At 34.1% G+C, this 20751-nt stretch overlaps 1 protein-coding gene across 6 annotated transcripts in view; it reads left to right on the plus strand.

The window, feature by feature from the left end:
* The window catches only part of LOC129809717 (dystrophin, isoforms A/C/F/G/H), a 462658-nt gene that overhangs the window by 215252 nt on the left and 226655 nt on the right, over positions 1-20751 (plus strand). The gene's annotated exons all lie outside the window — the stretch shown is intronic.

Genomic DNA, 20751 nt, shown 5'->3' on the forward strand with positions numbered 1-20751 from the left:
GTTACAATTTCTATAGTGCAGCATGGAGAGCTTTCGAAAGTTCTCCCCATCCTCAAAGATCTTAACAATACTCCATGGTGAAAATTAGTTGGATTGTTACAAGAGAACCGCGACGAAAACTGCGACGAACTTAGGTTCCCAACATGTTGACAATCTTCTTCCTCCCCATTGAGTCTTCTCCATTCAAACTTCCATACAGTCTCTCTCAACAATGTTTAGATAAACTCCCACATACCGCATACATGCAAATGTCACCAAAAATTTCTAACTGAATTCACGGATGAAGGAGGTAGAGAAGAGAGCTTTAGGATTTGTCGAGCTTATTTAGTGCCACACACTCTCTCCAGACCCACTAAACAACCCCAACTGCGGATGGAGTTAATTCACGAGGAATTTCCATCCCTTTGCTCAATTCATATGGTAATTTCTAGCCATTGTTAACGTACCCCCAATGACAGAATTTATTAATTAATTTTTTATTCCTTTCATCTCCCATGGCTATTCTTCCATCAAAAGCCCAAGAGATCATGGTAAATCTCCAAGCAAACTTATCACACAGATTTTCCTGGGAAATCTTTTAGTTACGGAAATCTGATGCAAATTCTCCAATGAAAATGTGCTCTAAATTCTCTTGATAGAGTGTTATAGTGTTGTGTTCAAGGGGGTGACATTAGTTCTGAAAAATGCAACCACTTTTAGTGTAATTTTTTTCCTATTTTCGTACATATTTCACGAGATATCTTCAAAACTACGTTGGGGGCCAATTTGGGGTTTTTGGTTGCCTATTGAATATTAAGTTGGCTTTTAATTTGTATTTGTACTTATTGCTAATTCACTCCACAATGACAGAAAACTGCTAATAAACTTCAAGGTTTTTTCGGCACATTAAAAACATATGGGATATATGGGAAACGTCATGCCCCTGGATATGTTAAATGAACTAAATTGTAAGTTTTTCAGTTGGTTTAGCAACTTTTTAGGTCGTACTTAAAAAAACGTGTTCAAGTGCATCAAGAGCTATATCAAAATTTTATTATTATAACTTTTGAATTTTATATTCGGAAATTGATAAATTAAGCAAATTTTCTATGTTTTTTTTCTATGTTTTCTAAAACAATGGTCCAAAATTTATAAAAATAACGTTTATTGTGCCTTAAAGTGATAAGTTTTTTATAAAATATGAATTTTCACCAAATAGGGTAAATATATTATTTAGCATATCAGTCTATGTATTAGAATTATAAATTTATTCGATGTTATTCTCATTTTTTTTTTATATATTTTCGTTTAATTTTATTCCAATATGCTAAATTAACGTAAAGTCACTAAAGGAAGTTCGCTGAAATTCTAACCTACAACAAAATTATCTAGAATACAGCATTTGAGTATAACTTGCTCTGATAGATGATATTCTGTACAAAAGTATAACTGATATTGCACAAGGGGTTTGCAAATTCTTCCAGTATTTTATCTAGTTTCTTAAAGTTATCAAAGTTCGGTTTCGAAATCCAAAAAGAACATTTTTACTTCTCATTGCGTCCACATGATAGCCGGAGTACTTCCTTTTCGAATTTCGAATTGAAACGAGTGTTAAAATCCATTTTTGTTTTGTTGTGAGAAAAATCAAAACAACAAGGCTCATTTACGGAACCAGCCAAAACCCCGAACGCAAAAATCCCGAAAGTCAAAATCTCGTAAAGCCAAAATCCCGAATTGGTCGAAATTCCGAAAGCAAAAATCCAGAATGGGTCAAAATCGCGCATGGATTAAAATCCCGAAAAGCTTAAATCCCGAAAGCCAAAATCTCAAAAAGCCAAAATCCTGAAAGCCAAAATCCAGAAAATCAAAATCCCGAAAGCCAAAATTTCGAAAAGCTAAAATCCCGAATGAGTCAAAATTCCGAAACTCCAAAATCACGAAAGCCAAAATCTCAAAAAGCCTAAATCTCAAAAGCTAAAATCCCGAAAAGCCAAAATCCCGAATGGGTCGAAATTCAGAAAGATAGAATCCCGAATGGGTCAAAATCCCGAAAAGCCAAAATCTCGAAAGCCAAAATCCCGAAAGCCAAAATCCCTAAAATACAAAATCCCGAAAAGCCAAAATCCCTAAAAGCCAAAATCCCGAAAAGTCAAAATTCCGAAAAGCCAAAATTCTGAAAAGATGACAATCTTACAGATTTTTTTCTCCTAGGTTTCACCTGCTTCCTCTTTTAAATCTTTCCAGGACAGATCAGATCCTGCCTCCTCCATAAGATGACTGTCTTACAGAGATTAATTTTATGAAATTTTCAAGAAATTTAGTTTTTTTGGTTTTACTCATCTAATCTTAAAACCGACATATACTTATAATGAAATCGACTTTAAATTCCAAGAAAACCCTCTTGAAAATTTCATGAAATTTTCGACATACGGCATTTCGACTCTTTCGGGATTTTGACGTTCGGAATTTTGGCTTTCGGGATTTTGACCGGGGCCCCTCATTTCATTGCACTTCTCCTCATAATTACTGAGGAATACTTTTAACAGATTCTTAATGTGATTATTTTATAAATTTTCGACAAATATCCTCGAAGATCAGTCTGAGTCTGTTTGGGTCTTAACGCTACTTAAAATTTCATTTAAACGAATTCATTGAGATTTTGGCTTTTCGCGATTTTGGCCGGTACTGGTATTTTCTAACATTGTGAACTTTTAACTTTTATTTTTATTATTTATATTTTCTGTTTTTTTTTTCCATCGGAAATCAATCCATTCAGTTTAATAAATATATTCCCGTTTTCGTTAAAAATCGTTTGTAATGTTTCCATAGCTCGGAAATTTTCGCATCATTTTGAAAGTTTTGTGAAAAATTCATTTTCTTTTATGAAATTTATATTTTTGAAAAATTCGGCTTTTGCTGAAATGTTGAATATTCTTCTTCTTGGGTTTTGTTATGCCCTTTATTTTCCTTTTGCAACTTTTTAATTGCTGTGAGCAGGATCTGTCAGATCTCCTAAAATTTGCATTTATGATGTGAGTCTTGGCTAACTATAAAAAATTTCATACGTTTTTCACGTGCACGGTTTTTATTTATTTTTTACTTGCCAGAGTAATTTCTATTCGTATTTCCATAATGGAAGTGAACAAATTCAAATTTGTGAATTTATTTTCCAATTTCCTGAAAATACATATTTAAACGTTACAATAGGAAATTGAAACTTAGCTCACATTTGTTAACTGTTTCTTTTTTTATAAAAGCCATTATTCAATTTTTGAGTTTAAAACTGTATGTTTAAATTTTATTTAGTTTATATTTAGTTTATTTATTTTTATTTTAATATAATATTAATTTGCATGTCAAATATGTATATAAAATTTTGTCCGTTGAATATCAAATCAACCATTGATGATTATTGGTTAGAAAGACCGAATGATATCAATCTTTAATCAATTATCTTAATTGAATATCATCTATTGAGAGACTGATAAATATCTCAAACTTTCTTCTAACATCTGTTAATGCCACATACTCAATCACCAAACTCAACCCAGAATTGAGGTCTCGAAGGGTTCCACCAAATGAACAAAGTGCTTGAGTTAATTAATATGACATCCAAATCAATTATCGATATCTATCTATGGTATTCCCGCAGGACGAGTCATTTGTCTCATTTTCACAAAATGTGAAAAAAAGGAGAAAATTTCCTAATTGATTCCAAGAAGATTTTCTTGACATTTTCTTGATAAATTTTGCTGCTTCTTCATTCTGAGTTTGTGCAGAATTCTTTTTTTTTCCTTACTTATATCTATAATTTTCAGTTCAATCACCAAATGGGCTGACGTTTTTCCGGCGGTGAAACTTTTTCTCATTTTTCTTGATGACACCTGAAGAATTATTGAGAAATCATTTGGTATTCATTGGCAAATGCGAATTGGTGCCAAATGTGCCTCAAAAAAGACTTCCCACTATAGTGTTCGGAGGAAGATTAAAATTCTCGCAGAGATCTCCCAGGTTTTTCACTTTGTGTACCAGTGAATAGATTTTCTTTTTATAGTTTATACCAAACTTTGATATTGTGCTTAGTGCTGTGATTTTTTTTATGTTGTTGCACATTCTGGGATTCATCAGGAGTGTCTCCTCTTTTGCAAACAGATGGTAAATTGAATATTCCCAAAAGATACCTTTTCATTATTTATTTGTTGGATGGAATTTGCAAATGCTAAAGGGAAGTTTTGTTACCTCTCTTGTTGTTGTTGTCCCGATGTTTTTGCTTCAGGAGAAAATTCCAGTAGGGAATTCTTTTATTTGCATATTTAAATTTCCCCACAACAAGATTCACAAGAGTGGAAAAGTTTAATTTCTAAGTCAAAAGTTTACATGACTTTTTGATGTTGTAACTCATACTGAAGATACCATTCTTCTGGAATAAAATTGAATATTGAGGGGTTTGAGCGTTCTATGAGAAAAAAAACAGACGATTTATATATGCTTGATTTCATGCAAGTTTGCAGATATCTGTGCCTAAAATTATGGATCAACTTTAATTAGAACTACAATTGTGACATTTTTTCACTTCAACATATTTTTGGTTAGGATCTTTGCAGATTTGATAAACAAAAAGGAGTGGCAAATAGTTCCAGCTTTGCGGAATGCTCAAACTCGTGACTTAGATGCTATACTTCAGAAACACTTTCGCAACATTTACCGTTGACCGATCCTCAACCGATTTAAACTGATTCATAAATCACTCAAAAGAACCCCTATACAAAATAATTTTAAGAGTAATAGAATCGATTTTCCGATAAAAATTACTTATCAGTTCATAACCCGTTCAATATCGGTTCACAACCGTTTTGAACCGATTTATAAATTACTTAAAAGATTGCCCCAAAATACATCTCAGGAGTATTATAATTGAATTTCGGATAAAAATTAGTTTCCGGTTATGAACCGATTCAGTGTAATAGGAAATTTCAAGACCTTTCCAACGAGCTCACACATAATATCATTCGGTTGAGAAATACGCTGCTAAAGACTTTTTAACTTTTGACCTTGAAAAACGATTATTGGGAATGTCAGTATTTTATACTGAAGGAATGACGGTATTTTCGTATAAGGACGAAATGTTCGCTAGGATAATTTCTAAAGCATATCCAAAAATGAAAAAAAAAATCGCACGGCGCGATTTTTAGCAATCCCAAAAACGTGTGTTTTTTTTTTAGGGAAAGGGGTAGGGGGGAGGGCATTGAAGGGCAAGCTAAGGATCTACTAAGGGTTTATCTCCAACTGTTTGAGCTCTATGCGTGGTAACGGCCGGACACACAGACTGACCGACGGACAAATAGCGTGACGTCAAACACTTGAAACTTCAGATTATCAAAATTTCAACAAAATACGACCCCTCGGGGGCAATGCCCAGCACACAATAACTTTTGTTTGTAAATATGTTATTAACATTTTCACTCTCACTCACTCTCGCTCTCATTGAAATGTCAAAAACAGGTTTACTAAACAAAAGTTATTGTGCATTGACCATAAGAACTCAAAATCGAGGGATTATATATATAATTGAATGAAGAACTGGCGTGATATGTATCGATAGAAGACTCTCCGGTGATGGCCAGTGGATTTGAAGTCACTTCACAAAGATAAACACTACTTCAATCTTGCCCAGAGCTTTCGGTCCAGGATATGGACCTAGATATGGACCACTGAAGAAGGTCCATATCCAGGACCGAAAGCTCTGGGCAAGATTGAAGAAGTGTTTTTCTTTGTGAAGTGACTTCAAATCCACTGGCCATCACCGGAGAGTCTTCTGTTGATTATATATATTTTTTGCCTCTCTGTGGAGATCGGGTAGGAAAATTTCAAATTGGCAACTAGGCTATTTTTAAAACTGTTTTCGGAACAGTTCAAAATCGATCTTCATCTGAAAAGTATTTGAAGCTTTAAATCGACGTAAATTGTAAATGTCAATATAAACCGAATGTATCTCTTATCCTGTATTCTTTAAAAAAAAATAAATAATTCACAATGTGATAGTGAGCTGTCACTTGTCAAAAGTATCTAAAATGTGAACAGAAAATACTATCAGCCTTCTAGTGACGAAGACTCTAACTTCACCTTAGACTTTCATTTTGTGATAGAAAACAATATTGCTTAAGGTAAATATAGTAAATAAAATACCTAAAAATTTAAACCTCTGTCTGATGACAGATCAAACTGTCAAAAACGTCTAATTTTCGAACAAAAGGTTCCATTATCCGTCAAGTGACGAATACGCGAACTGTCTTACTTTTTTGTCTAATTTTACCTATTAACATGACGTCAAGCTATTAAAACAATTAAGCTCGTTGGAGCAGACTTCGATTTAAAGATGAAATAAACCAAGTCTAAAAAATTGTGAAATCAAATTTCATAATGGTTATACTCCTAAACCTGTGCGCAAAGCTTTTAAAAATTTAAAATACACATAAAATAAAAATTGCTGTATCATTTTCCGGTTGTATCTGTAACCTATATTTCTTTTATTGAATCCCCTGCTTTTCTCACCCCAAATTTTATGGTTTTATCGGGATATTTTGAACAGATAAAAATCGAAGAAGACGTGTTTATTTTATATCTTTCTTTCTCACACTGTGAAACACAATATTCTACGAGACTTTGAGCAGCAAGGAAAGCTCCAAAGTTCTCGGAGAGAAGAGAATTTGAAATAATTGAATAATTGGTGTGATGGTTTTGGGTCAAGTCTAAATGAATTTGCCTGCTGGGGGTTTTTCTTCTTTCATCCGTATTTTCACATATTCATGTGTTGGTCGGATATCAAGATGGGATGTGAGAGAGATGAAAATAATTGCACTGACCACAAAAGATTATTCCATGCATGCCTTCATCCAGTGTGTCTCAACGGGGGCCACCCTGTCTTCTTGTCGTTTTGATGAAATTGAGCCTGAGGGCACTTTTGGGGGGTTTGTGGGAGGGGAATGGTGGTATATTCAATTTTATTCACACTTGAGTGGTTTGTATTACAAATGAAGAAAATCTTGTTTAAAAGCAGGAGAAGATGCTAAATACTTGGGATGGGGGATGGTAGAGAATCAACAAGAGTTCCATTCAAAAGCTAGCCTCAAGTAAACGTGTTGTGGAAGTCATGGTGGAAGTACGTGATCTCTTGCATCAATTGAGCTTTTCGATTGTTATCTGAAGTGGAATTTTGTAATTAAACCTAACTGATCGAATGGGTAGTTGCTGTAAATTCAATTTCGATGTTTAACGAATAGGCAAGATACCCTGTAACCTATAACAAATGTTGATCGATATTCTAGCAGAGAATGACACTGATTTGTCATTTCTAGCCAAGGACAGAAATATGTCATTTGAAAACCCGAAAAGTCAGCAAAACGTTAATGTCTCTGTGAGAACTTTTATATAAAAACGTGTAGAAGAACTGTTGAGCCTAAAGGAGTTGGAGGGAGTAAGCCCGTCCTGACAAAGACTCTTCTAAGCCAACGGTACAAATCACTGTTCAGCTGGGGTGGTGACTTTGAGGGGTGCTATAACGGCGGCTAACCTCGAGTTACATTATCGCTATAATTCCGTTAGAGGAGGTTGTGAGTGCTCGACGAGTTATTCCGAAGGCACAATCGAATCGGCTCCACAGTCGATTTTCACCAGTGAAGCGAGGAAGATGCTGGATTCGTGGCCTTCTTGGAATCGGCAATGTGGCTCTATCCCCGAAGGTTAGCGATGAAGGGTGCTACAACATGTTCTGATGTGTGGCCTGTAGCATTCGTGCTACAAACGTTATTTTTAGATAATTGCAAATTTCGAGTGTACACGTCCAAAAGCGAATAACCCCTCAATTATCGTTTGATTATCGTTTGCATCCACAGAATTGAACCTTATTGATCTGTTTATTTGTTTAAAAAGTAAAAAAAATCGTTTTTGAAACTATTCCTTTTATAGACGAAACATCAATCAAGTAGTATTTGCGTCCGCCGCCGTCTTAGCTTTCGTCGATGAAGCTTCTTAGCATAGAAACTGTGAGATTTCGATGAATTTAGGGATTTATTCTTTGGAATAGGGTAACTGGTAACGGCACTGACTGAGAGAAATCCGAAAAAGTTAAAATAACATTCTGGAAATCTTTATTTTACCCTGGAGTATTGCTCCGAAATCTGTGTAAATATTACACCCTTTAGGTGTATTAGGGGTTAAAATTACCCTTTTTCATGTTAATTTTGCCTTTAAAAAGGTGTAAAATTAGCATTAAAAAATGTTGATATATTTTTACACCTAAAAAGTATTAAAATTATGAGGAAAAAAGTTAATCGCATCCCCATTTTTGTCTCTGTGGGTACTAAATTTCGACCGGTTTGCAATTTCGACCACTTCTTTTGTTTCTTAAATTTCGATAAAATTTTAGTTTTTGCATACTCTAGAGATTATGCAATGAAAAATGCGAAAAGTGTCGCTTAGAGTTACTAGATAATGTGAAAAAGACATTGAAAGAATTCAGGAAGGGCAAGGAATTACGAGAATCAAGGTGGCCGAAATATTACCCAAGACTATGTCTATGTTTTTATTCATTATAAAATGTAATAAGAATGATTTTAGAGAAAACAAAGACAAGAAATTATCTACAAGGTTCTAAGCAACACTCTTTATAAAGAATTAACAAAAAAAATTAATTTAAATTAAAAATACATTTAAAGCTTAAAACTTTGGCGCTTGCATGCAACTGCAACTATGTCAAAATTTGGCACACTTACCCTATCTTTTAATTGTCTTTCAGAGTTTCGAACGACATGACACATAAAGAAATATTTTATAGAAATGTCGATCGTTGTTCTTTCAGAGTGTCAATCGACGTGTCGTATGCCCTCTGAAGTTTTCGTCTATATATGGTATATCGAGGCAAATTGCTTATGCTTCGTTTTGAAAAACTGTCAAGATTTCTTCAATATCCTAAATATTTTGACAGGAATTTTTTACATTAGATGACATAAGGGGTAGTAATTGCTTAGGAATTTTTAAAAGACAACGACTAAATTGTAAAGTATTCCAACTACTTTGCCTTTTGTGTTGTAGGATGCAATAACTCTATAATTGAATGATTCAATTACTGACTTACATAGTTGAGTGCATTTACTCCACCCTAAAAACAGGGGGTGAAATTGTTCACTAAGGCATACGAGATAGGAACATGCCACAGAAGGACTCCCAAGTGAGGTGCACAAGACAATGAGATCACGAATGGGATTAGAATTCTCCACTTAAGAGGATCCCTTATGACATTAGTATTTGGCGCGATATATCCAAGAGTGGGAGAATAGTCTGAGATTTTCTCTGGGATAGAAGGAAATTGTCAGGAGCAAAGAAGAAGCATCTTCTGAAATGGTTCTCAAAGAACTTTCATTCACTTTGGCGTACATTGTTTAGAGCGGGCGGGTAGGAAAATTTAATTGACCACTCTGTGGAGAAAGCCACGACAATGTGAAAATCGAGGTGAAAGGTCATTTAGGGCAACTTTCTAAAACCCTTCAAACACATTGTCATACCATTTAATCCCAAAGCAAAAAAAAAAACAACCCTTTTGCCTTGCTTTCTCAAGCACCACAAGCAAAACCATTGAAATTCCCTCAAGGTGAAAAATGCTACACTTTGAAGCGTGACGAGGTTAAAATGATAGGAGGTACTTGGGGGATGAGGTGGCCCCAAATGGGGAGAAAAAAGAAGAGGAGCAATGTTGAGGAAAATGAAGAGCGACAAAGTGGTTAGACAAATAAAATGAGATTGAGCGTGAGAGGGTGGTACAGGATAAAAAAAAAATGTGAAAAAAATAGGAGAAGAGTGAAGTGAAAATGAGGAATTAAAAGTTTTCACCGTGTAATTTAATTATTGACTCTAGAATTTATCTCTTTCTGCTCTATTTTCACTTCACTTTTCGAGAAAAAAAGACAATGAGGAAACAATGATAAAAATAAAATTTTCCACGAAAAAAAGAGATATTGTGTACTTGAGCAAAGTTTATTTATCGTTTAACATAACCTCATTTTCATAAAAAGTTAGGTTAGTTTACTTCTCAATTTGGGAAAGTCCTTTAAAACATTTAAAATAATTCTATATGAAAATGCATTTAACAATTTGAAACAGAGCCAAAAAAATTACATTATCATAACCTCAATTTTAAGTGAGGTTATGTGAGTTGTAACACGATAACTCCACGTTAGAAACTCAAATAATCTACGAGAAAACTTTTATGGGTCGTTTTTAGTTTCTAAAATTAAGATATCCTATTCCCATTTTAAGTTTTACTGAGCTCTCCTCTTTGTGCAATTTCCGTTCCAATAATTGTTTTAGTTAGGGAGTCTAATTAGCTAAATTGAAAGTATAAATGAAGTGGTGTATAGAGTTTCACTCTGCTGTTTATCAGAACAGGATCAATGGCAATATAAATCAATATTGACACTCTCCTGGTATGCTGTAAAGCTCTTGAAGTCTCTCAATTTGTTAACATAAGTTGGACATTATGTCTAGTGTTGTTTTATTTGTTATATCATTTCACAATGAGATTGAATCAGCACTTAGTCCTTAAAGTGAAACCAATTATTTTACGATTTAATAGCTTCTCAAAAGGTTTTTGCTGGAATTTCACGGAGATAACATTGCACTTAATGAATCTATAAATATTGGGTAATATAATTTTACTCTACGAGTACTTAAATGATTAATGGAATTGTGAAATTTCGAAAAATACTTTTCTCAGTTTTCCATGCTTTCGCATATCTAGAGACCAAACACTGTGAGATCTTTACTTAGAGTTTTCGAGGAACCCCCATATAAGTGAAACGTAGTACCGTTAATGTGATATCGGAGAACGTTTTCAGGCTTCACACTTATACTGGCTTCGAACACGTCATACTTTTCCCATATTCCTTTAATGAATCTGACCTAATATCGATCGTTCAGAATAAGAAACGAATAACTCGCAGTAAGTAAATTTTACAGGAGAACGATTTGAAGCTGAGATTTTACATGCAGAGTATGGGATTTTTTAGATTTAAAATCTCTATAACTTTGAAAATAATTATCTTTCAAGTATAATATTCACAGGGAAGCTAGAGGGTATAAAGAAGTTCCAAAAAGCGAATAAAACGATTTTTGTATAAAAAAAATTGAGTTGTTCGACTTATATTCTGAGTCGTCGATATCAAATGTATTTTAATAGCCAGTCTTAAATAATCGGTTTCCTGAAGAAAAGGACAGCTTTATTAAATAGACATGGATAAAAATTAAATGTTTCAAGCCAGAGTGTGAAAAACCCGAAAACCTTCCCTTCATAGACTCTTTTAAGATTAGGGTAAGTGTGCCAAATTTCGACATAGTTGCATGCAAGCGTCAAAGTCTCAAGTTTGAAATGTAATATTTTAAATACAAATTGTTTTTTTTATTCTGTCTTCTGAAACAGTGTTGCTGGGAACCTTGTAAAGAGTTTACCGTCTTTATTTACTCTAAAATCATTCTTAATACATTTTAAAATTAATAAAAATATAGAAATGGCTTTGGTGCCCTATTTCGGCCACCTTCATTCTCATAGTTCCTTGCCCTTCGGGAATTCTTCCAATATCTTTTTCACGTCATCTCATTTGTCGAAGCTACATTTTTTGTTATTCTTTTGTATTGTATAATCTCTAGAGTACGTAAAATATAAAAGTTTATGGAAAATCGAGAAACAAAAAAGGTGGCCGAAATTGCAAGCTGGCCGGAATTTGGCACACTTACCCTAAATATAGAAAAGCTTTAAATAATGCATTTCACAATCAATTTAGGCAAATTTAAATTTACACAGAAAAAATATTTCGTAAAATTGTTCGCAAATGTTTCTGAATTTCTACTGGAAACTTAAGAAAAGCTCGAAAAGCGTATAACCCATTAAAAACTTCGAAAACGTTTGTACTTTAATTAATATTAGATTAATTAAATCATGTGCTAAATATTATAGCAAATATAAATAAATAGAATAAATAACTCTAACGGTTGAGACGAGAAACCGGTCGAACGAGGGTACTTTACTTATTTTGTGATTATTTATGAATTATTTAAAATTGATAGTGAATTGTTTTATAATGGTATAAATGGTACTTCACAGAATATTAAATAACATTAACGCATAATGGGCCAGTTTCACGCATGAACAAATAGATAATAAAATGATTTGAAAATTATCAAATAAAATCTTGCAATAAAGTTATGTATTTTCAAATGGATAATATTTAAATGAAATAGAGAGGATGCAAATAGATCTAATATTAATGAAGGGTGAGATAGTTTCATGCATACATGACTCTGAAAATTATAAAATTTTAGTAATAATGAAATAATGTATGGTTAATATGCTAAATATTTTCAAATAGCCAATACCTAACAAGGAAAGTGTTCTAACTCGGGATGAGATTTGTTAATTCGGATAATTTGTTGGGCGCTCTCTACGGAAAGGTCAAATGGGTCAAAAATTGTATCTCTCACGCTTAGACTCCTAATCACTTGATTCAATTTCAAGTTGGATCGTTTTCCTTATAAGGGAAACTAGTTGGAATTAGATAGCTTATGCTCTAGACACACTTACGGCTTAAGCCAAGAGACAGCTTAACGTAATTGTAATCAAAATAGTGCACAGATTACATCTCTTCACACAGAAAAAAAATTTCGTGAAATTGTTCGTAAATGTTTGTGAATTTCTATTGGGGACTTTAAAAAATGCACGTAAATCGCATAACTCACAAACAAGTTCGTAAAACTTTGTACTTTTTTTTTACGAACATTTGTTCGTATATTTTTGCTTCTCTGGCAAAAATTTACGAACAAATGACAAAATTTTACGAATATTTTATGTGTTTTTACGAACATTTACGAACAAATATTTGTAAATGTATTAAAAAAAATGCTCGTCAAATGATCATCTTACGAACAATGTTTGTGAAAAAAGGACAAACTTATACGAACTTGTTTGTGGGTTATACGATTTACCAGCATTTCGTAAGTCCACAATTTACGAACAATTTTACGTAATATTTTTTTCTATGCAGTTTCTGATTAATCCGTCTCTTGCATTAGTGGGAAACTGATGACCATGTCACATATAAAATTAATATTAAGATTAATACTTTCTGAACTGCGAAAATGCCAACAAAGGACAGCAAGTGTTTTATCTTGCCTCTCTCTTGTGTTTCGCTCGAAAACTGACCGAATCACAGTTGGTACCCATGGAAAATCGCTCGAATTGCATGTGATACGATTCAGAAAGCAATTACAGTAGAGTCTCGCTATATTCCATATTTGGTTTCAAATTTGACACTTGGGTCGCACTATAGTCCATGTAATTTTTTAAAATTATCAACGATTTTTAGTATTGAAATTGCTCGACGGCTTCCACTTTCTTTGCGATTGTGGTACTTGCCCTCGCTCTCTTCATTATGGATCACAATTATCACAACTACTTAATAAAGTTTGCCAAAAATATTAAAATAATTATGCATGTCGCATACTAAAAAACATAACCTAACTTAAAATCAGTGTTTTGAAATCAACGGTCGATAAATTGTGGACTATAGAGCGATGGCCTATAGCGAGACTCTACTGTAATACGAACAGTAATATTTTACTCATCGTATTACTCCACTAGAGTGTACTCTTTCTAACACACGTGATTTTCTATTTGAAATTTTGCATACTATATTGGTACTTCTCTTTCCGGGTTCTTTTTAAATATTAATATTAATCTTATATGTGACACCAAATTGATGGAAATTTAGTCAAATCATTATTTTCATTATAATTACTTTAAGCCGTCTCTCGTATTAAGTCGTAAGTATATGTCTAGGGCATTAGACATAATACATAAACGTTTAGCAATTTAGTCTTAAAGAAAAAAACTTTAACCACATGAAATAGGGTAAAGTGGTTCAAGTTGGACAATGCAATGGTACAAGTTGGACAGGGCTTTTTGTCTAGATAAATTTAGTACTTCATTTTTATTTGTATATTTTTAATTTTTAGTTTTATAATTTGGTTCCTTGTGCTTATAAAAAATTTAGTACTGTATTTATCAAGAAAAAATCCCTGTCCAACTTGTACCGGCGAATTGTCCAACTTGTAACACTATGTCCAACTTGTATCACTTTATCCTAACTCGACCGTCCTCGATACATTTATAGAAAGGATTTTAAAAAGAGTTACACTGTGTGATACTGGCCACTGATCCACTTTCATTACAAACTTTGAGTGCATAATGCACGATAAAGTCTTAAGTTTGAGTATTTCACAAAGTCTTGGTCATTCTTACAATCTTTTTGAAAATAATTTGATCAAAAATTGTGGTCTCCGGAGGGAAATATCTGGTGAAAATTTAAGGGTTGTGAAAATGTTATGACATGATAAATATTTAAGTGTGTATATATTAAATGTGATAGGCTGTTGGAAAATTTATGCGATCCAAATTAGATTGGGCTGAAATGATACAACTAACTGAACTATCTCCCAAACGCACATACACATATTAATATGGGGTGAAACATTATAATTTGAAAATGGGTGGTTATCTCCCAAAGCAAGGGGTGTATAGGGGGTAGTATGAGGAGTTTCCAAATGAAAGAGAGATACTATATCTGGAGCAAATGCAAGTGGTAGAAAACGTGGCAACCACAATAACCCGTTTCAGGGTGTTATAATACGAATTTAATTTGTAGAGCCCATTAATGTGGTGTAATTTGTGCACAGCAATTAAGTTTAGCTCCAAATTCCATATGGAATATGTGCAATGTTCCATTATACTAGAGAAGAATCTAAGGTCTATGCATAGGAGAGTAGGTGAATCTGGCTTTTTCCTATATAAGAGGGGTGGGGAGGGGATGTATCCTGGTATTTTCTCTCCGCCTCCCCAAAAAGGTACTAACCAAAAACTCACGTGTTTTACGGTAAAACCAGAAGGTTTGGGGTTGAGCATTAGTGTTGATACAATCTCTTTCTCCTCCTCAATGAATTATTCACTGTGTGCTAAATAAGTTCTATGAATGAAGAAGTGGGTCTATGTGTAACTGGGAAAGTGCATGAAAATTAGAATTTCAACCCTCATTTGTGAAAAGGGGTGTATTTTAGATTATTTTAAAGCTTTGGGGGTTGTTTATGTTAATATTGAGTGACTCCTTTAGTAAATTATAATCATTTATTGACATTTATTTTACCAAACTTTCGCCTGCCACCAGAGAACTTTGAGAAAATAGGAAACATTTAATAGAACGAGCAAAAGTAAATCTACCAGACAAGAAATCTCTCAGTCAGAGGTTTTTGGGGGTAAAGACTGAAGGAAGTGCATTCCAAGTTTATAACATATGTGCTCAAATGAGGGGTTGGAACTTTATTGGGGAAGAAGAGGGATGTGTGTGCGGGGAAAGTACCTCTCTAAAATTTAGTCTCATTTTCCGTTGATAACTTCTATGTGTGTGTATGTATAAATTCAAATGGAGTGTGTTCTTGTGCACAATTCACATTCTGCATACAAGACACACCATTTGCATAAATTATCGCATTTACCAACGCCTTTAAGAGAGAATTTTCAGATGATTTGAAGATGGAAAATTTCCAATTCTCTCTGGGTGAAAATTTCAACAGAATTTATGCACAGGCAGATATTCTAAAAGGTATATTAATTCTGCATAGTTAAGCTATATGCTCATTGATCTTGGAATATGTTACATACGTATGTTCAACGCTATTTAGACAAGTAATGTAATGCACTTTGAAGTGAATAAATAGGAACGTTCTCAAGGGAGGCAGAAGAAGAACCGTCTAAGAACAGATTTAGCTTTGATCCCTAAAACACTTATATGGCGAGTGTTTCAAATTTTCAATATTTTCAATCGTGGGCGGAGCCAAACAATTCAGCCAAGTAACAAATAAACCACTCCCCTTTAAAGCTTGTTACCAGTTTTCAAATATTGCATCTGACGTAGTTGTGTATATTTTCATGACCATGTCACATGTAAGATTAATATTAAGATTAATACTTTCTGAACTGCGAGAATGGCAAAACAAGATAGCAATTGTTTTATATTGCCTCTGTTACTGTTTCGCATTTCCCCTTTGCGTACAAAGTTGGCAGCCATACAATCGCCCGAAAACCGACCGAATCACAGTTGGCACGCATGGAAAATTGCTCGAATTGCCTGTAATACAATTCAGAATGCAATTAATACAAAACAGTAATATCTTACTCATCGTATTACTCCACTAGAGTGTACTCTTTCTAACACACGTGATATTCCATTTGAAATTTTGCATACTATATACCTCTCTCTCCGGCTTTTCTTAATATTAATATTAATCTTATATGTGACACCACGGTCAGTTCTGTCCAGTCGGTGTTCGTCGGAAAATTGTCTTCTTCTAAAAACCAAAAAGACTTAATTTTCTCATAACCTTTCGACCCTCGGTATGGGTCTTCATCAGTTGGTCAATTAAAATCTTTTCCAAATCCAAATCATTTAGAATATTGTATAATTGACCCACTGCGGAAGACTCGTACCGAGGGTCGAATGCTTTGGACAAAAATGATTCCGTTTAGTAATAACCTGTTCTTTAAGAGACAAAGCTACAGCAAAGCCAAGCCAAACCTATTCGAAAATCTACCGGAAGCCTAAAGGGCAAGTTCACGTACTCGCCACTTTAGCGCTGATTGTTCTGTCATTACGAATTTCAGTATTCTTACCATCCACAAAGTAGATCTTGAAAAATTCGAAAATCTATTTTAACATCCAAAAAGAGACTTTCTTACTGAATAATACTTTCGCATGGTGGTCGAAGTTACTTCCTGTTCGATTTTCGAAGTGCTCAAGTGTCAAAATGTGACGATCTACCTACACATTGTTGTGAGGAAAAAAATAGAACAACGACAATTACTGTTCTTGTCCCATTTTATTCAATCACTCCTTAATTACTGACTAAGTAACTCTTTTGCGAGCTTTTTAGTGTGATATTTGATAAATTTTCCCCACCTTGTTCGAGAATTTAGTATGAAAATTCGAAATTGAATTCGAAGTCGAATATCAACGACTTTTTGTGCAAATAGAGTTCCATTTACCTTTTATCCAAGACACTATTGGAGAATCAAAATCTACTTGTGTAACAATTCGTAAACGTTTGCTGCTAAATGTGAATTTTTATATAGTTTGTAGACTCGATCATTTCAATCAAACACTCAGATTAACTTTTAAGTTTTTTATTTTTTACATCCGCTCTCTTAGGGCCTTGACAGACTTGAGGATTAGCCGAAAGACGGCTTAGCGAAATTATATTCGAAATAATGGTTAAACCACATTACTCTCATTTTCCACTAAGCCGTCTCTCGGCTTAAGTCATAAATGTGTCAAGGGCCTTTGGCGTCTGGTCCAAGTCTGCCAGTAGCTCGTTTTTCGTCCGTCTCGTCTGTCCCAATTGCCCTCTCGCGGCAATTGTTGTAAGTATCGTCTGTCTCGTCCGTTTAAATTTTATGTAATTTTAAAACGGCAGAACGTTTTAATTGTAATTGAATTCACAGAAATGTCCTCGTCCATGAACTTTCTCACTTTTGTGTAACTCGCCGATTTAAACGTTCGAAATTCCAACGGGTTCTTATGTAAGTTCTCTCTGATATACCTTCGAATCGGTACAGAAAAAAACTCAACGAAAGAGAGCTCTCAAATCGGGAAGGTTATTACTGAACGAGAGGAATAAGTCTTTTTGGTTTTGAGAGGAAGACAATCCTCTGACGAACTTTGGAAGAACTAGAGATAAGTTACCAGTCTTCTGGTTAAAGGCTTCACTTTTCTGGTTAAACCTCACACCAAATAAAAAATCCTTCTTCAAGGTTAAATTGTGCACACAAATTGATGAATGAAACAGCTTAATAACTCACCTTCAATGGTTTGTCTTAAATTTGCTGTGAATAAAAGTACATTGGCCAAAAATTTTCTCAAGTCCACTAAGTAATGAAAATTTCTCAAGATGGTGAAAATTGTGTTGAACAGAATCAGATTATCCCTGGTAACGTTCCTCTACAGCAGAGATTGAAGGTTGATTTGGCACGTTTTCTGTTGTAAGTGTAAGAAGAGAGAGAGAGAGAGAGAGAGTAATTCTTTGCTCCTACATTGATTTTTTTTGTATGTAATGCTTGTTAAAATGGTATTAATTGATATGAGATCCTTCAATTTAACTTAACATTTGCGCTAAAACCTTGACTCTCTTACTCACTTTAATTAAATAAAAACCCTAAGGCATGAGAGATTGGTGGTGTAAGGGGCGGATGGGGCAAAAAGGGGTTGTTACAGTAATGAGATAAAATGTTGTAATGCTCTTGAGATTTTTCAGACATAAAGAACATCTTGTTAAAGCAACTCCTTTTGCACCAGAAAAGACGAAAGGATCATACAATATTGTTCCCTTTTTTGTCTTGTAAAATCAACTCTCAGTAGAAAGTTAATCTAATTTTCGTCTTGTATGGCACAATTTGAGCTTTTAAGACAGAGAGAAAGAGAGCACTTTGAACGCCTTATAATTCAATAAAGTATCCTTTTATGGATAATTTTGATGAGAAGAAAAAGTGAAAGAGTTAAAGTAAATTAAAAATATTGTATTTCTTCGAAAATTTTATATGTTATGTACAAGTAGATATTTCGTTCATTTACGAAAATATCTTTGAATCATTTCTAATGCTCTAGACACACTTAGGACTTAAGCCGAGGGACGGCTTAGTGGAAAATGATGGAAATGTAGTTTGACCATTATTTCTAATATAATTACGCTAAGCCGTCTCTCAGCTAATCCTCAGGTCTGTCAAGGCCCTAAGGGACTAAATAAGACTCAGGCTGATTCTCTAGTAAAATAAATCAGCCCATAAAATTTGGCAGTAAAGGATCAAGTGGAGGCAATTCATGCAAAGAATGTCTAGGCCTTCATCTTAAAAACTCAGAATATTATAATTTGCATTGATCCTTTATCGGACAAATATTCTCGATGATCAGCCGGAGTTTGTCCTAGACAGACTTACGACTTAAGGCGAGAAACGGCTTATGCCCAAAACACTCTTATGAGTAAAGCCGAAAGATCGGCTTAATCCGAGGGACAGATTAATCAGAGACTGATAGAAATATAATCTGATTATTATTTTGATTAAATTTACATTAACCTGTCCCTCGGCTTAGAGCCTAAATAGACTCAGGCTGTTCCTCGGGAATATTTAGCCTGTAAAATTTTGCAGTAAAGATTTTTCCTAAATGGTCATACACTGAGGGTTTAGGATCATCGATTAGAGATCCTTTGCATAAATTTTCTCTACTTAATCCTTTACTGTCCAATTTTACAAGCTATATATTCTGGAAGATCAGCCTGAGTCTATTAGGGCCCTTAAAATCGTAAAGCAGTCTTTAGACTAGAGGTTTAGCCTAGTTCCCAGACTCTCAAAATCCTCAGTAACAAGCAATTTTATTATTTTTTCAAAATCAAAAATTTCCAAAAAATCTTGATTGACAAGAATTGAAAGAAATTAAGCAATATGGCTAAGTAAGCCTGTTAAAAGCCTGTATAAGAGTGTGCAGGGCATTAGTGGGAAACTGATGGAAATGTAGCTTACTCATTATTTTTATTATAAATACACTATGCCGTCTCTTGGCTTAAGCTGTAGGCGTGTCTATCACGTTTACACGGGCTTCAGACCTAAAGCCGTTTTCATATTTGAGGCTTAGTCCAGTTCCCTAAGATCTCAAAATCTTTAATAACCAACAATAAAATTGATTTTTCAGAATCTAATAGATCATTTCGACGGCTCAGAATATAAAACAAATAAGGCGCGAATGGCCAACTTTATAATTTTGAAACCCCTATGAGTTTGAGAATATTTAACTTTCCCTGGCCTGTGATCATTGTTCAGAAAGACATTTTCCCAGCAAAATCCTGAGCTTCCCAGGTGTATCCTCATTAGGAGCAGAGAAGTTAGAAGAGACAAATTTCAGAGACATTATCACGATTTTCACCACTGTGCAAGGCGCGTTTTAACGCCGAAAGCTTTGGCAAAAATATCCGTGTTTTTCTTGTCCTGAAAGGATAAACAACCCTGATGCAACCGGGGGGAGTTTTATCTTCCTATTTCCCATATATAACTTTCCGGTATAATATTCACAGGGAAGGTAGAGGGTGTCAAAGAGTACTCGAACAGCGAAAAAGAAAACATATTTTGCAAAAAATTGACTTATTCGACTTATATTCTGGCCAGTCTTTTATAATCCAATCCTAAGTCAAATTTAAAAAAAAATCTTCACTGACAAGAAATTAGAAAACTAAAGCCATATGGCTAAACGGGCTAAACCTTAGGTCTGAAACGCGCTTAAGTAACTAACTAACCAATTGGTTACTATTTAGGATGATAAGACCTTTGAGAAGTAGGATAAACCTCTAGTCTGAAGACCGCTTTAGGGGTTTATTGGTTTTTCAAGCTCATAGATTAAACAGCTCTAAAAAGAATATTTACAAAACATTTGTGACAAATGTGGATTCGGAATCTTGGACAGTAAACTTTTGTCAACCCTTTATAAGTCGGTAATTAACCGGCTGTTAATCAAAATTCAATTATATGACTCCTGTGCTATTACTGCCGTCTTTAGAACGATTTAAAAATAATGTTAAATCCAGCTGTGTACCGGTAAACAATAAAAACGACTATTAAATTTTATTAGACTTATGCGA

This window comes from Phlebotomus papatasi, chromosome 1 (assembly GCF_024763615.1).
Source record: "Phlebotomus papatasi isolate M1 chromosome 1, Ppap_2.1, whole genome shotgun sequence".
Taxonomy (NCBI): domain Eukaryota; kingdom Metazoa; phylum Arthropoda; class Insecta; order Diptera; family Psychodidae; genus Phlebotomus; species Phlebotomus papatasi.